Here is a 19743-nt window from a genome sequence, read left to right on the forward strand (position 1 = left end):
GGTACAATCCCCCTAGCGCGTACATTTTACAAATGCGTCACACCTCGTAAACAATGTAATTTAATATCTTTCACCAAGGTGACGATCGCCCGATAAATTGAAGAAATATAAAGAAAGACATAGGTAGGAAAATGAAAACAAAAATGAAATCCACTGTACTGGAGCATAGTTGTATTGACATGGAAAAGCAACGATGTTCCGATTTTATCAGAGCGGACAATGAAGCGAAGTTTTCGAAGTGTGACGCATTCCCATTAAGCTAAATGACCTAGACTACGCGTAAGTTTCTATTATACGTGATATACCTTCAGGTACTTGCATTAGAATACGCCCATTTTATGCGGCTTATGCTGGTTAATCACAGCACATCACGTATGTTAAGCATCTTATTAAATAATATTTTAATTGTGCTCAGAGTGAAACATTATCCTATGCCTCAGTGTGGTTAAAAGCTTGTACACATAAAAAGATAAAAATGAGACGGATATTCAGTCAAAATATGTGTGGTACGAGATGGGGTTGGTTACTGCTTTTGGCGATTTGGATTTTAGAGGCCTGCTTTGTGAAAACAAGTGAGTATATTGTTTTTACATTTTTATTTTTCCAAGCATTGCCACAGCTTTCTGCGTGCATTTTGTGAAAAATAATCCAATAGAGGAACAAAGAAAACAATGAAATTAACGAACAGTCCAATAGATAATAGAGTAAGCCCTCGTAGCGTTGTTCGGAAAGTCTCGCATTCCTGATCCAATTATGGCGGGTTAGATATTCGCCCAGCCACTAGTGTCGACAGCCTCGATATGTTCATAGGCAAGGCGAGGTTCGTCTAAATCATTACTTTCAGGGAATAGGAATGCTATAGCGGGGTAATAAATGCACGTGATATTGAAAATCTACTAAGGAAGAGACATAAAATAACATAATGTTGAAGTACCATTTTATGTTATTTGAAACCACTTAAGTTAAATGAAAGAAGTGGAAATTATAGCTGGGACAAAAATCAACAATTGATTGCCGTTATGTACTGCCACGTAAAGTTTCACTCAGTCCAACCGAGAAATAATCGTTCGATCAGTAAACATTCGAACTTTAAGATCATTATACAACAACAAATAAAAAGAACGAAAATTTAAAAATGAATGACAATATACGAATATAAGCATTTCCTTATTCTAAAAAGGTACGAGTGAATAAATCAATCTGTTCCATACCCACTTAAGAGGTCTTTTTCACAAATATGCAAATACGTCCAACTACGATTTACAAGACGTATGTATGTATGTATGTATGTATATATATATATATATATATATATATATATATATATATATATATGTGTGTGTGTGTGTGTGTGTGTGTGTGTGTGTGTGTGCCTGTGTGTGTGTGCGTTTGTACGTGCGTGCATGCGTTCTTGCATGGATGCACGCGTGTATGTATGTATAATCATCCTTTTAGACTATGTCTTTTCAATTGGAATTGAAGTTTCTGCAGTAGGATTGCCCCTCATTCCCTACCTCCATATCTCCTTCTCAAAACAAATGCAACCGCAAAATTCAATAGAAGTTCGTCAAGCATCAAACATACGTAATGACGGCCTATTTATGTAGATACGGTTTAAATTGCACTTACTGCATAAAGGTTCATAAATGATCAGTGAATGGGGCACTAGACATGAAGTATACGCCACAAAATTTGAACTGGTCAAACTCTTCTGAAAGACTTGTTGTACTCAGTGGCGTCGCTAGGGGAGTGCGGGGGGTGCGGACCGCACCGGGTGACACCATCTCAGAGGGGTGACACCAAAATGAAAAATTGCAAATTTTACAGAGCACACACTGCTCGGTCTAGTCGGATTTCATAAGCGAATAACCGATCATAATTAAATACATGGTTAGCAGGCACAGCAGTGGCGTCGCTAGGGGGGATACGGGGGGGGTGGGTTTGCGGACTGCACCGGGTGACACCATCAGAGGGGTGACACCAAACTGACATTACTAAGGATTCTGTATGGTCTGTTACGAAAGGAGGACCATGGGGGTGACACCATGAGCTACCGCACTGGGTGACACCAACCCGAGTGACGCCACTGGTTGTACTGACTTATTATTCTTACTCCCAAAAGAGTTATAACAAAGAATACCAACACCTAGCATTGGGTTAAACTTATTTGCTGCTCTGATCAAGCCCATTCTCCTTTATTCGTCTGAGAATTGGGGATACGTCAATGGAACCCTCGTGGAGAAATTATATATCAACTGTTTTGGAAATTGTATATGTCTATTTGAAGACATTCATCAAACGAAGAACTTCTTGCTGGATGTGGACGTTATAGTATGCTTATCGACTATTATTTTCGATGTATAAAATATTGGAGAAATTTATCACGCACACACACACATACGCATTTACATACATACATGCATGCATGCATACATACATACATACATACATACATACATACATGATGTTATAGGCAATTTCTGAGTGAGAGGAATAACTTAGGCAATTTATATCATTGTTGCTTTGCTGATATGCATTTTGTTTTCTGTCGCTTTCACATGAATTTCGCGATGCTATTGTATTTATGTTGCTGTTTAGAGTATAATCATTGAATGTAAATTTCGAATTCGGTATGTTTTCGTTTTCCAGAAATGTTTTTACATATCCCTTTTTTATTGGGGACTAGTTGTTGTATAGGATATAAAACAAGTAGTCCCCCCAAAACATGGGATAAATAAATACAATATGCATACTATAACGTCCGTACGTGATATAAAATCTCAGTTATATCAGTAAATACCATGTATCTTTCTGTAATAGTAATCGGTGTCCTAACCGCCAATAGGTTGAACAGCTGAATAAAGTTAGATTAAAGATGTAATGTAAGATGATTATTTACTGTAATTATTTTATCTTAAAAGATCATAATGTAACTGAAATTTGTGATCTCCGAATAGCTTGTGCGTTTATTGGCCTAGGGGATGACTTTTGCAACGCGATTCAGAGCAAAACATGTATCTATTATAATGTATTTATCCCCACACCATTTAAATAGATTTATATTTTATTCGATTTTAAAAGCTTCTCTTACAGGACCGGTCCAGTGTAGTGCTATAACTAAGTTGACTATTCGGCTATGCTAACCCATACTGGTTTCCTCCTTAGCTATCACATTACGATCAGTCGACCTATTACCTGTTATTATTGGCCGCTGTGAAACTCTTGGTATAGTATAAAACACGAGTGCAATATTACTGGGCTCTAAGTAAATGCATATTGTTCATATTGGTAGGTGTTAAATTAGCGATATGTAAATGACGTTTGTAAAGGAAATAAATGGCAGGACATCTGACAAATGTATAAATGTTGGACATAATTATCATCCGTAATACAAAATGTCGGTGCTTTGCTCGCGGTGTGATCCAACACATTAAATTACGACTAAAAATAATGCACCTACCAATTAGTTGTTCATTATGATTCCATGGATATCGTATAGATTAACTTGCCATATAGGAAACAAGTGCTTAAAACGTCCGAAAAAAAGTACCCTCTTACCAAACTGAATCACTATAAAACGCTACTGGCAAAAATAGTATCACCTATCTAAATGCATGTTCCACAAACAGCAAGACTTGAAGGAAGTTAACGTCATTTTTTCTTAAAAGATACATTCATTTGCCATGCAACTTTCATTTGACATGCACCATACCCCCAGGGATATAATATATATATATATATATATATATATATATATATATATATATATATATATATATACATACATACATACATACATACATACATACATACATACATACATGTATTTATGTAGTCAACTTAGATATGGCACTGCAACGGAAATGTCCTATACAGCGATGAGAGAAGCTTTTAAAATCGAATAAAATATAAATCTATTTAAATAGTGTGGGGATAAATACATTATAATAGATACATGTTTTGGTCTGAATCGCATTGCAAAAATCCTTCCCTAGGCACACAAAAAACCGCACAAGCCATTCGGAGATCACAAATTTCAGTTACATTTTATGACCTTTAACGATAAAAAAATTACAGTAAATAATCATTGTACATTGCGTCTTTAATCTAACGTTATTCAGCTGTTCAACCTATTGGCGTTGTTTAGGACATGGATTACTATTATTCTCTCTCTCTCTCTCCATATATATATATATATATATATATATATATATATAGAGAGAGAGAGAGAGAGAGAGAGAGCGAAAGAGTATTGTTATAAAAACGAACATAGTTTTATAGACTGGATCGACCTGATTTTCATACAGGGAAAAGAGAAGGGATTGAATTAAGAATGGAGTCTCAATAACTTTCTTAGCACATTAGAACTAGAAGAAAGAAAATGGATAGTTGTCCCAGGGCAACCAGCTCTTTGAGTATTCGATATTATGGAAGTTATTCATGTGCATAATCGACCAGGCAACAAGGAATTTCAATTCGCAGTGTTGCCATTATTTTGGTGACTCAGTATGTTAATAGAGAATGCAACGATTGTAGACATTGGTCCACTGACACCGCGCAAAGTTAGATAAGTGGCAATATGTTTCAAACCGATGATAAAATAATTCGCCGGGTGCTATTTTATCAAAAAATAACATACATTCGAGAGCCTCGTTACTTGAAGGTACCATGCTGAGGATTTGGTAACATTGACTCTCATTGCTTAATGAGAGGATGACTATATTCTACCACCACCACCCTGCTTTAGTGTGACCTATTACTGACACACTCCCAAATCTCAACTAAGGCATATAACGTATACCGTACAGTATAAACATATACGTTATTAACGCCTGAGAGCCTTTAACTGTGCTAACAAACTTAGCCTTGTAGGCTTTAACAATGTAGGGATCGAGTGTTTAACGATGAGATCAACAAATTAAACGTGATCAATAAAGTTCCGTTTATACTGCGTCTTATTGATTGTAAGCTTTCCAAAGGTTGGAATGCCTCATTCCCTGAAACTTGTCCATATTTTCTGCGTATCTGGATTTACGAAATTACAGTTGAAGCCATCATTAATGTCATGCAATCAGCCTAGTATTCTGCCTAAAATGTGAATTACTGTACAAGTTCCACGTGGCAATTATCCTAGTGATTATACATGTCGATATAGCTTGTAACAGTGTTCTTTATTGGTCAATGTGAACACATAATATTACTTCATAGGCAATTCGCGTGAAGACAAACATTAACGAAAACGTTATCATATATCATTTTGCAATCGTTATCACGTCATTATTCTGACAAAAGACAAACATTTGCAGGTATTGTCCATTTAAGTAATCACCTTCTTGGTTTTGTAACACAGAGTAACCGATACTTGTGTATTAGTGTGTACAAAAGATAACCGGGTGGGATTTCATATTTACAGAGAACACTATTATGGCGACACAAATACAATGTTTAATGATAAATGACTTGAATGAGCAAAAAAATTACAATTAATGCGTGCGTATATAATATCCAAATATTGGATCAATTAACATAAATAGCATGAACTAAATAATAGAAAAACAAACAAATGAATTCACAGCGAAATAATGACGTGTTTTACTCAAATAATAAAAGCTGGTATTTTACTCATATAGTAAAAGTAAAAAATGATGAAAACAATGGGACAGATGTACAAAATATCTTTACAGTCCCAAAAAACACACTGAGTATTACAAACCCTCAAGATTAGCAAACGGCTGAAAGATTACATGTATGGAGCAATCCGTCACCAGCACACTTGGCTACCAGTCACACTGGTCAATCAAGGAGACAGCATTTCAGGTTGATCAACCAAGCAATCAGTGCCCACCAATATCGGTCAGCAACGCCCGATCTCCTGCTACTCAACAGGCAACTCTTTACTCAGCTACACGGCTGCTATGGTTCAGCTTCACAGCTGATATGGTCAATTCCTATAGTTAGCTCTACAGTATTGTACCACAACGAATCCGATCACTCCCATCACCCTGGTCAATCCGACCACTCCGATCACTCGAGTCAGCTGAAAATACATCTAACACCGTGTACTATGCATGACACGGGCATATACGATAAAGCTTAATGACGTTATATAGCGTAAGCTGGTCAGATTACCTTATCGACACAATAATTACAAAACAATACAAAAGTTCAGATATGAACCCAACTGTGCCCTTCAAGAATGCTTAAAAATGCAACTTTATTTATAGCTAATATAAATCTCTTGCTAAGTCAAAAATAAGAATAGACCATATTTGCACAATACTACGTAAACCGAAGCTACATATAAAATATACAAAAATAAACGTGGTAGTACAATGGTTATAACTTATACACAATAAATAATTAACAGACTCACATAACTCTACGGCTGCAGATGGGCAAGTCCTTAATGCAGACCGTTCACTGAAAAGACGTTCTATAATGTAAATATTTTGTCTTACGGTGAGGCATTTATACACAGACGATGCCGCAATACATGTCTGTGCTCTGGAAGTATTCGGTTCTTCCCATTGAAAGCACTGCGCACTTTCGGCATAAGATGAACCTCACTGTCTCGAAATCTTTACAGAACACACATAATTCACCCTCGGGTCTCGTTGTACACAAAAAGCAAAACCCGAGTACACGTATTTAATAAATAAAAGGATTTATAAAATTCCGTGACATAGTGTGTCCTCATAAAAAACAAAACATCGGAAACTCAACCAATGATTATGGGACGATAACATGGTCAAGCTGTTCCAAGAATCGCAAAGAGTCAGTTTATCAGGAAAGAAGTGTCGTTGGACACAAATATTAAATATATTTCTAACATTCAACAATATCTTTTTTAATAACGCTAAGAGACAAAAAAGGTTACCCTGCATCGTTTAGGGTGTCCTGAACAACATGGAGAATGGAGTTTTATAATCATATATATGGATTGTGTTGTTGCTAGAAGATAATTAGAGGATTCCGTGCATTTCGGTCGGACAACTTCTTTGATTATATATGAGATACCATACATATCGCTGTTTTTGTTAGTTTTTGCGCTTATTCTGATAGTTATATTCATGTGCAATGTTTCGTCAATTCTAAATGGTGCAGTGACGTTTGCGTACAATCAAATATTCGTGGGAATGATTTGTGCCCAATTCTCGAAACTTTGGTCCAGCATCAGACGCGTATTTTAAAAACAGAGAATATTAAACTTGACTTTCCATCTTATGGATAAATAACTTAATTTTCTTCTTTGCAATACACTTCATCCCTCAACATGGGATAGGTGCTTTATTCCGAATCCCTGGTCGTATACTCATCGAAACCTAAGAAAAACTAAGTAATGCGTTCACCCTTGATACAGCATTTGATCAAACGAAATGCTCTTCAGTCAAGCGACAAAGCGAAGCTTGGAATTAAGACGTAGAAACCTATCTCATAATAAATTAACCACTTATGATAATGCATTTGCACAGTGGAATCTGTAACTTATATTTTGTACGAGTAGATTATATTTTTATCATGAGGCTTCTACAATGAAAGGGTTAAAAATATAAACTTCAATCTGAAAAATTATATATATATATATATATATATATATATATATATATATATATATATATATATACAGGGCAAATATGAGCCTGGATAGGCGAAAATGGTTTCCTTATCGTGTAACACTGATTAAAATATCCAAACCGCAACAAAGGTGGAGATAACAATGTATTAGCTGCGCTTGACAATCATTGTATACCTCGATACACAGCTGACGTTTGTGAAAAATGTATGTATTCATTTCAGTAAATAAATTCAATGAAATAAAATCACTAGATGTATGGCAATTATTTTACCATATTTGTCTGGTGTAACTTCAGATATATTGCATGCTCGTGTGAGTTTAATAATGAACCTTAACCTTCAAGTACTGTGTATATAGATGAGGGCATTACCATATCATTTCCTTCATGTTTGTGTCACATTTTGAGGATATAATGCGAGATATATAAATATTGATGTTGGCAGCAGAGTGTCAATTCGATTTAAAGGTCAAGTGTAAGCCAATATTAAACCTTCTTCTCAAGTCCATTGTAATTCACTTTGTAGTTAAAATTATGAAAGGTAACAGTCTAAAACAGAGAAAGGTCGAGACTATGTGTTCTGCGACGAATGATCTATTTTTTCAGTTTCTATGACTAGCTGTGATTGGCGTCGTTTTTATTTAGTGACTCCAGTTAAATATGTTCAACTTATTGACTTTATTTTGTTTAAGCATATACACATTGTGTTGCTAAAGATCAGTTTTATGAGGGAAAGGAAAAGAAATCTTTGGGTAACGTCAGGTGAGGTACTGAATACGTTTCTGTGTTAGCAAGAAGTCACAACACTGATACAATTATTGTCGATAAACCAAATATGGGGAATATGTGTGGTTTACTTTGTCTCGATTTCACTGTCGAAAATAAAACTGGAAAATGTAACGTCGCGACATGGAATAATATCATTGGAAACTGCAATTAAAATATATACTTTGTTTTTAACAGAGTAACCAGTTAAAGGAACGTTTTGTCAATAGAATCACAAATATCCCTCACTTCTGTTGAATTGAAATCTATTTTAATAAATTATATTAGATTCTGGTACGCTTAGGTCAAAATTGTTGGCATATAATCGGAAAATTATACAAAGGTGAACTACATCCAAATTTGAATCTCCATAAATAACACTCTCTTTAAATATAACTAACTGTTACAATTTTTTTTTATTAAACACACGTTTCCATTATTAAAAGTAACATATATGCAAATATCCAACAATATTTCATATATTCTGAGATCATGTTCAGCAATTTTACAAAATCTAATTCTTTTAACAGTAATACCAAATACCACGAAACCCACCACTGTCACGACAAGCAGAACTGTAGATTACACCACGTCGAACAATTTAACCGATCCACTCCAGTTCCCATCCACTAATGACGACGCTGCGGAGGGCCTAAAAGGAGGGCTTCCGTTTTGGGTTATACCGTCCATTATTGGGGGAGCAATGACGACGTTGATATTGGTGATATGCATGGTTGTATGCTGCCCAGGAATGAGACCTTTTAAGAGAAACTCGCCGGTCAGATCTCGTCGCAATTACAACAAATATACGTTCCACCGTCACGAATGTCGTGGTAAATAATTAGAAGGGTGTTGTATCGAGAATACGAGTCCCAAAGTTTAGCTTTCCAATCGGGTCATCTGTTCAGTTCATAAGGTCTAAAAACAGGTAGACAGTTTAAATATGACGATATGAATGATACATGTAATGGATATTAAGTAATTACCAGGAAAACATGAAGTGTTTGGGCAAGACAAAAGCTATACGACATATTTGAGCCTAGATTTAATTCTGTAACACGCACAACAGTGATCAAGGGGACAGAGTTAATTGCAATCTGAATACTGGTCGGCCGAGTCAGCGATCCATCAATGCCACCGATACGATAAAATATAATGGGAACTTGTTTGAGTTTACTATTCGCCTACTATACATTTTTGTGATTTCTTTTTTTCGAACATTTACAAACCCTACACTAAATTAATGAAGTAGGTATCATACACTTTACATGGATTGATTAAACATTTAATAAAGTATACACGTCTCAAACAGCTTTATCCAACGACATCAACTGTGTAGATGAAACTTATATATTATTTACATTCGTTTATTAAGCTGGTTAGTTGATTTGCAGTTATTATTTAATTAGTTATTAATATAAATAATAAAATCATAATAATTAGTATTTTGACGTATTTGTCTAAGATTTGTACTTTGATTCAAGCTATTTTATTTCTGCTACACTGTATATAATTGTTTCTATCTCTGTGCCATTAGTTTACATTGTATAATTTTAATTTTGCATGTTATATCTTTGCAAAAGATCGATAGGCTTATATATCATATCTTCATCGTAATAGTTAAATATAGCATCTGTACTTCGTTATAAAATCATCAAGGATGATACTGTCCACATTATAGTGTAGAATTTATGTATTACATCTCATAATAAGGGATTTATTTATATATCGTTTGTATTTGATCTTACTAGCTGATAGTTTAAAACGCTTTATATTACTTGCAAGTTAACGCTATCCATCGCTCATGTAACTGTACCTTATGCTTAAAGTTTCATGTTTATTTGGGATGCAGCAGACTTATTATATAATTTGTGTATATTTGTCTTAATGCCATTTAGACTTACACCAAATGCGCGTTCAGTTATTTTTATACTTAGTATTTTTGCATGTGTTCTAAACAAGTAAATTCTATCAGATTTGTATAAACGTTTATACATTAAATGCGTTGTTTGAGATTTAATAAAACAAAAAAGTATTTTCGTATTGTTTTCTTTTTGTTCAAAAACCCAACACCAATTAAGGCAGAATGTATTATCGAATGCACACACACACACACACACACACACACACATATATATATATATAAAATTCCAATTTCTATAATTGAAACGGATTTTCCGCAATACGATTGGCTGTAAACGGTCACGTGATATTGATCTGGACTTTTTTACACATCGATAAATTCTGAGACTACTTTCGGTTTTTGTACCGTTTGCAATATAAATAAACATTGCAGAAACGTCATTGTAAAACGACTGTTTCATCTTTTAAATTGTTTAGTTCAACAAATTTATATAAATTATACCCTTTTTATACTTTTTCAAATATGCTTTGATTGAAATGCATTGTTGACAACTTGACGGTCGTCTGCTATATAGTTGCACAAAATGGCGGAGTTTTTTGAACAGTTAGATGACACGGAGTTAAAACAAAATAATAGCAATGATTGAAGCAGATGAAAATGGATTTGACTATAATGTGATGGATGTTATAAACGCTGAAAATGAAAGAGAACAGAGATTGATAAATTCCCTTACACCGGCCCCATGACCTCAGTCACCCTAGCCATTCACAACAACATCAATAATAGCGTGGGAACTGGGTCAATCAATTTTCAGGCTGCTGATGGATATAAATCAAGATTCGAGAAATCATCTGAGGAGGACTTAAAAGCTATTGAAATAAATCAATGTTCGGAGGCTACTAAACGAAACACAAAATGGGGTAATGGCGTTTTCAATGGTAATTTGTTTAATACTTTTTTATTTTAATTTTGTTTGCTTATTTGAAAAACGTGAAACATGCGTGGATGTTAGTGGTTTTTCGATTGAATGTCATATGACCATTACACAAAAATGAAATAAAAATATTTATGAGACCATTATTCAAAGATATATATATATATATATATATATATATATATATATATATATATATATATATACATTTCTAGACAAATGGATTTATAGGGTCAGGTACTGAAAATTTTGTGCAGAAGCCACTGTTCTTCCGCGCGCAAAGGTCGAATGATAGTCTAACTAGGTGATAAACCTGTGATGAACAAGAAAAAATTAAACGAAGTCGTACGAAGTCGTACATGGCTGTACCTTGTGATCTATGAACTGGCACATCACCACCCATTACAGACACGTTTTGAATACTGAATGATATCTGGCCCTAGTGAAAAACGATTTAGATATCTTACTATTCTCGTCACAATGACACAAAGGCCGACTTTCGTTTCTGCATTTGCCGACTGTTTACTCTAGGAATACAAATTAATTCGTTTTCAACTTTGTAATATTTACAACTTTGTGTTACAATGTCAACGTGCCTGGGTTTATGAGTACAAGCTATTCACAAGATATTCTCTTTTCTAAACAATGTCTTTTTCATGAAGCAAAACTTCACCTGACATAGACTAAATACGCTCTATTGGCCGCTTAAGAAAGGGAGACACCATTGTTTGATTCAGAAACACCATGTCGCTGACAGAGACAGGTATTTGACAGTTTGACCGTTATATACAAGCAAATTAGGAAATCTTCCGGTGGGTTTAGAATATAATCAGGCTACCACTTAGCAAAAGCACCCATTAAGATCTCTCTCTCTCTCTCTCTCTCTCTCTTACTCCCTAAATAATTGACAATTAAAACTTCCTTATGAGTGTGGCTTAAATATTATGATCATTATCAGTGGAAGAAAACATTAATTTGGGTGTGCGTCCAGGACACTGGTATTAGGACGAGAGCTGTTAAAGAGATTACATATGTTACCCCCTTCCCCGTCTCTGTCTCGATATCTAATATACACACAAACACACACTCACAAACACTTGTCTCTCTCTTTCACATACACACACACCAACACAAGTCTCTTTCTCACATACACACAAACACTCACAAATACTCACACATAAACAGACAAACATCATATACACACACACACACACACATTCACACAATACAGACACAGACACACACAAAAACACTTCTTCAGACATTTCAGCTCATTAGAGTGCCTCACAACATTACAGTAGACTGATTTATGACGTGTTTGGAGTATATTACTACGTTTCCCTACGTTGTTTACTTACGTTCTTTGTTAAACTTTCTTGCTGAATTGAAATATATAGGGTCACCTAACTTGCATGATTTCAACCGTTCAACAGTTATAGACTAATACTATTGAAAATACAAATTTGAAAGAATAAACGTGCTGAATTGGAAGAAACATTTTCATCTTTTCCTACGAAAGAGGGAAAAGGGCAGGCAGGGCGAGAGAGATTGATACGATTGCAAATATAATTATTATGAGATATCTTCATTTTATATTGGAGATGGGGGATTTCTGATATAATTTGTCTGTTTAGTTTTTCTTCTTGTTTTCCTGTCAATGAACGAATATTATAGCACAAACTCCCGAATGTTGTGCATCATAGACGTCATGAGATTTTGATTTATTGAATTAATTTTACTTCACCTGGATTATTCTTCTGGTGTATATAATGTTTTCATATTTTGCAGCGAGGCTGTTGAATTGTTTATCCTAGGGTAAAATTGTCTTGGGTACAAAAAGTAGAAACATTCCAACGGTTTTAAGTAAAAATAATTGGGCATGATGCTCGGGTTCGAAATAATTTGGTACGAAGCGTTTCGGGTGAGAAACGTTTTGGGGAGTAAACAGTCGACCGAGGCCTGTCTCCTCTGCTCGAATGGTATGCCTATTTTCTTGTCACCTAAACAGAAGTCAGACCAAATTCAGATGCTACCAATCGTTATTTTTTTTAAAAATGTGAGTGTGGTATAAAGTCATATTTAAATAGACATGCCAATAGAGTAACTGCGAAACAAAAGGATCAAAATAATAATAATAATAATAATAATAATAATAATAATAACAATAATAATAATAATCAGGACTTTGTATAGCGCCTAATCTTTAGAAGCTCTAAGCGCTTTACAACATTAATATAAAAAAAAACATATAATGATACGATTACAAAAACAAACACCATGAAATTAGAAAACATTAAAAAAACATGCTAAGAATATTTAAGGTAGGAACATTATTTGGTCTTTAAGTTTGATCTTGCAGTCGAAATAAGTGAGTTTTGAGAGCCCTCTTGAATGAGATCGCTGTGTCTTTGTGTCTAAATTCAGTGGGCAATTCATACCACGTTGCTGGGCCCTGGTATGCAAAAGAATGCTGTCCATATGGCTTTGTTTTCATAGTGGGAATAATGAGCATACGAGTGTAAGAAAAGGAGCGTAAGTATCTTGCTGGTGTATACACATGGGTGAGGTCGCATAGGTATGTTGGACTAGAGTCCGACAGGGAAACGTAGCACAGAGAACAAATGTTGTGTTTGATTCTGGATAGAATGTATAGCCATTGTAGGGTACAGAGCAGCGGAGAGGTGTGCTCTGATCGTGGTACTCTAAGTTTGATTCGAGCAGCTGTGTTTTGAACTTTCTGAAGATTCTGTACAAGACAGAATTGAGTTACAATAGTCCAGTCTTGAAAGTACTAATGAACACACAAGTGTTTTAGTGACATCAACTGAAAGATATTTGCGAATTGAGCTGATGCGTCTCGGCTCAAGATATGCAGCCTTGCATATGTTCATGACATGTTGGTGCAATGTGAGAGTACTGTCCAGAGTAACACCTAGGTTTTGTACTGATTGTGTGAATTTAATGTTGGTGTTGCTGATATTTATTGTTTGAGGTAAAGGATGTGAATGAGAAAGTCTTTGTGTTGTGATCAGAATGGCCTCAGTTTTATCATCATTCATCTACAGCTTGTGACATGTTATCCATGATTTCACACCAGAAATGCACCTCTGTACACCTTTGATGGTAGCATCAACTTCAGTTGGGTGACTAGATTTGTATATTTGGGTGTCATCAGCGTACAACTGGTGAGACACTGGATGATGATCTATGACACTTGAGAGCGACTGAGTGTACAGAATGAAGACAACAGGTCCAAGAACAGACCCCTGTGGAACACCACAACATTGATCAAATGGGCTGGATTGTATTCCATTTGCAAATACAATTTGTGTCCTGTTGACCAAGTAGGACTTGAACCACAGTAAGGCTGTATGATGAATGCCAAATACATGCTGGAGACAGTGAAATAATATATCATAGTATATTGTGTCAAATGCTGCAGACAAATCAAGGAGGGTGAGGACTGTAATCTTTCCGCTATCCAACGAAGAGAGAATGTCATTACTACTTTTAGAAGAGTAATTTCAGTACTGTGGCAAGGGCGTTATGCAGATTGTACATTGCTAAAATGACTGTTTGATTTTAATTTAGATGAGATATAAGCTGGGATAGAACAACCTTTTCTAAATTTTTTACATAAATGGGAGATTATAAACTGGGCGGTAGTTCTTTAAATCGTTATGGTCTAGTGTTGGTTTCTTCAGCAGAGGCTTTACAATGGCAGTTGTTGGAAAATTATGGGAATTCCACAGCTGAGAGAGAGGTATTAATAACATCAGTTAGTGAAGGCAATATTAGATCTAAGCACTCAAGCAGCAGTGATGTTGGAATTGGATCAAGTTCACATGACTTTGGTGCACTCTTTATCAGGACTGTACGTACGAAATCCATAAAGACAAGTTCAAATGCTGCTAATGGTTGCCGCTCGAATTCTGTATCCCAACTGTATGGTGACAACGAGTCAATTGCAATTGTGGTGTCAAGCTTATCTCTAATGGTTTGTACTTTGTCACGGACAAAATTTGCAAACATGTCTGGAAGGTCGACTGGAGAGAAGGTAGTTGGAAGTGGTGTAGATTTGTTCCTTCACATTAGCTTGTTAGTAATCTCGAAGAGTTCGTTTTAGCTGGAACTTTCCATGATGTTAGTAGTGTAGTGGGATGATTTCGCTGCATGGACTATATTTGGGACATTCTTCTTAGAGCTTCATAGATTTGCTTATGAATAGTGAGTCTGCTGGAAAGTCAGAGCCTCTCAGCTTTACGGCGGTCTCTTTTAGCAATGCGAAGCCGGTCACTATATGATGAAAAGTATTTTAAAACGTTTACTTTGAAATGGAATGATAATTAGAAGGGAGACCCGAGTGCTCTACCTCAAGTGTAAAACATATAATGCTCATTTTCTAAATATCATGGCGCAAGAGACGTATACTTTAAGATTATTATGGAAACATGTAATCCTGTAAACAGAAGTCAGGGTTAACCAGATGGAATCAAATCAAATTCGCTACAACACATTTCTCTGACATAACAGATTTTACAGGTATAGACAGAAGTTCATGCTCTGCTGACTTTTGGAATTTACGCTTCTCATTTTGTTAGTAGCCTATCGACAATAGTTGGAGAAAGTTGATTAATGCATTTAGAAAGAAAGACAAAATCTCAAACAAATACATCAATAGCAACAGAGGGAGAAAAGGCGTAATTGCATGCTGATGTAATTAAAACGTGATGTGACATAGGGATGTGATTACTAAAGTAAAATGCGCTTTCAAAATGAATTTGGAGAGATTGTGGAGGAAACTAGTGTTGAAATTTGTTTCCATCCTATGCTGCTTCAATATAACTTCAACCCCTGTCACAAACGGTTTCTTTGTAAAGTAGAATTGCAGTACATAATACCTAAAAGGAGAATTGTTCTAAGTATACCTTACATATCAAATGCAATAAAGCCTGTTCGTGTAAATACCTATCAAAGTAACCGTGTTTTGCAGCGCATAGTTCCCGTTCAACTAAATTGGCTATTTCACTCAGCTATATGATATGTGAGTAGACCTGGAATCAAACAAAACATACACTGATAATACTGGTCTATAGCCAAAATCCTTCCGAAATAAATGTTATGTTATGAATATTTAACTTTTAATTTTTTAAAAATCTTTCTCAGAGTAAGAATCATTAATTTGAGTCACGATCGTACCTGGACTACATGATATTTATGATGTGCCAATTGGTTACAAATTTCTTTTTTTCTCCTAGAAGAATGAACTTTTGACCCTCACTTGGGAATTGTTTTTGAGTTTTAATTAATTAGTCGTACAACTGATGTTTTGATAAAGGTTTGTCCGTTGGGTTCAAAACACTTGACACGTTAAGTTGTATTATGTTGTGTCCAATTTGGGCTGAATATTATTTTATTCAAATTATTGAATTCAAGTGATTATTTTCTCTGGAAATACAAGAGTGCTCTGACATAGTTCTTGGAAAACGACATTCACTGCAATATATATATATATATATACTGAATTCAAAAACTGGAATAATAATTTCTGTGATTCAACAAGAGACTGTTGACACATCTGCATTTTCTAGGCTATTGCAGACGTCAGTGCCTTCTATCTTGAAAATCATCGGGATATGAACTGCGATTCACTAAGAATGTTTCATTTGATAGGATATGTGTATTTAATTCTTGGATTACTTTTGGATTGAATTCGCAATGCCGTATGTCTTTTTTCTCCTTTTTCACTTTGTATTCTAGGGAAATACATTATTTGTTAAATTTTACAAAGCATGTTGTCTTCACTCTTTTCTGTTACTTTTTTCAAGAACATAGACTCGTAAAAGTAGTCAAACTTTAATAATTCAGAGTCGCTGAGAAAAAAACATTAAAACTATTGATTGGCTCTAATTGTGAAGATATGAGAGGGTCAGTATATACGTTCCATTTATTTGGATTGGCGGAGGATAAGTGTATTATAGAAGGAAGGGAGCTCAGTTTAAACCAGAAATGACTCAAATAATCTGTGACAGGATCTATTAGTAAATATACGACTGTTTTGGACAGTACCTGTTTTTTAGGCAAAACAATGTATGATGCAATCTGAAGCTAATATTGCGTCATACGCGGTATGAATTGCAACATGTTATTCATAGAAGTCATGGATGATGCAATCCTAACTAAGCGTACATCATTCTGCTCAACAAATTCCTCTACATCAGCTCTAGAAATCATACGGTGTCGTATTCTATTTTTCCGTGTTTGATTTTGCAAAGGGACACATTCTGTTTAGCCAATGTGAGCAGAAATGCCTTGTATATGTGTTAACAATGCACATAACTTATACTATGTTTGTAGTAAAGTGACCTTTGCATCACAGAAGCACAGTATATCCAGTATGGTTAAGAAAGCCTATGACTTTTATGTTCGCCGCAAAATTGGCGATCAGGACAATAGGTGGGCACCACACACTGCTGCTACTTGTGCAACAAATCTTTGCCAGTGTTTGAACATTAAAAGGAAATCTTTGCCTTTTGCAGTGACAATGATCTCGAAAGAAGCAACATTTCATATAAGCAATTATTAATACTGCATGGTGTCTCCAGCTGGGAAAGATGTATCAAAGAACAGAAAGTAGAGTGTGCATTATCAAATCATTCCATATGCTATAAGCCCAGAACTCCACGGATAAAGACTGCCGGTTTCAGATGAACTAGAATCGTTCTCACTTGAGTCAGATGAGGCAGAGGAAGAGGATGAAACTTCTAGTCCTGAACCATCAATATCACATGACCGATATTTTCTCCCACTCTCCTCCTCTGAACATAAGGTGAACTGAATGACCTTACCTGGGATTTGGAACTATCCAAGACTTAGGCAGAGCTGTTGGGCTCTAGACCACAGCAGTGGAATCTCCTGACAGACGATGTAAGGGTTTCCATGTTATGTGACTATCCAAAGGATCTTATCCCATTCTTCTTGATGGAATCTGATCTTGTAGCCTGCAACAACATCGATGATGTGATGGCAGCCCTCAACATCGTTTATGATCCAGTTAAATGGAGACTGTTCATTGATTCATCGAAGACGAGTCTTAAATCTGTTTGACAGTCTGTATGAAGGAAACCTATGCAAACATGAAACGATGTTTGAGGTGCATAAACTATGAACAACATCAGTGGCAGATTTGAAGGTTCTTGCTCTCTTGCTTGGTCTGCAAACTTGATGCACAAAGTACTGCTGTTATGTCTGTGAATAGGGTAGTCGTTCGAGATATTACCACTACATCAAATATATTGGCCACTCTGACAGACATTGGAGCATGGAGGAACAGTGCTCAGCATCCACTACTTGTTGAATCAAGGAAGAATGTGTTAGCACGCTTGTACATCAAGCTGGGTATGATGCAAAACTTGTCAAGGCCATGGACAAAACACAAGCAACTTTCAAGTAACTATGTGGAAAATTTCCAAGATTAAGTGAAGCTAAGATAATGTAAGGTGTCTTCGTTGGTCCTCAGATTCATGTCCTTCTTCGAGATGATGCATTTGAAGTGCAATGAGTGGCAAGGAAAAGACGGCATGGAAATATTTCCAGTTAGTGGCAACACATTTTCCATGCAACAAAAAGGCAGACAACTACAGAGAGTTGGTGGAAAACCTACTCAATGCATACAAAATCCTTGGCTGAAACATGTCACTAAAGATACAATCTCATCTAGATTGTTTCCACCGAATTGCGGAGCACTGAGCGACGAGCACGGCGACCGATTTCACCAGGACATTGCAACAATGGAGAACGCTTTCTGGGCAAAAGGAGCCAATCAATGCTTGCAGACTAGTGATGGACAGTGACAAAAGATTCTCTATATTATGAGTACAAGAGACAAGCCAAGAAGCGCCGAGTAGACACTGAATAAGGAATGAACTATGTACTTATATATACATAATAATTGTTTGCCTTTTGTTTCATAATACAGTTTATGTATATAACCCTTTTGCTGTTTTTTAAAGTGTTACGTAAACAAGACAGGTGAAATAGTATCGTGTAAAGTAACCATAAACACGTGAAAAGACCTAGGTTTACAATTTATGATGAAAACTCTACTATGTACACAATATACATAGATGTAAAATGTAAATACTTAAATATCTTGGACACAGTAGTCAATCAGTTGTTTGAATTGCCATATTTTAATTCAGTACATCAAAATCCATAATAACTAGCACATTTTATCTCTGAAGCAGACGACTTCTGAAAGATTGTAGACCAGTATAACAATGAATGCTTATTAGCGTGGTTGCCAGTGTAACTTGTGAATGCAGCTCATGTGAACACGATGGGAATTTCAATAGGACGTTCTAACCCCTTAGGCGCTCAGCACTCAGCGTTAAAAATTTCAATCACACACACACACACACACACACACACACACACACACACACACTTTAAGTGAATTTAGCACATCTATAATTACAAAATTATATTATTCGACAAACAATGCATAATCAAACATTAAGGAGTGGTAATTTACTAAATAATTTTATTTCAATATACAAATTCACTTTGATCACTACAGTTCAGTAATGCTAAGATAATGGGATTTA

The 19743-nt window shown here is 35.6% G+C and overlaps 1 long non-coding RNA gene across 1 annotated transcript; it reads left to right on the forward strand.

The window, feature by feature from the left end:
• Window positions 1-157: 157 nt before the first annotated feature.
• On the forward strand, window positions 158-10374 carry LOC149772582 (uncharacterized). Its single transcript, XR_016417663.1, has 2 exons — window positions 158-572; window positions 8870-10374. It is a non-coding gene; the product is annotated as an uncharacterized LOC149772582 (long non-coding RNA).
• The last annotated feature ends 9369 nt before the right edge of the window (window positions 10375-19743 follow it).

This window comes from Sinohyriopsis cumingii, unplaced genomic scaffold (assembly GCF_028554795.1).
Source record: "Sinohyriopsis cumingii isolate HCF-2022 unplaced genomic scaffold, ASM2855479v2 utg001392l, whole genome shotgun sequence".
Classification (NCBI taxonomy): Eukaryota; Metazoa; Mollusca; class Bivalvia; order Unionida; family Unionidae; genus Sinohyriopsis; species Sinohyriopsis cumingii.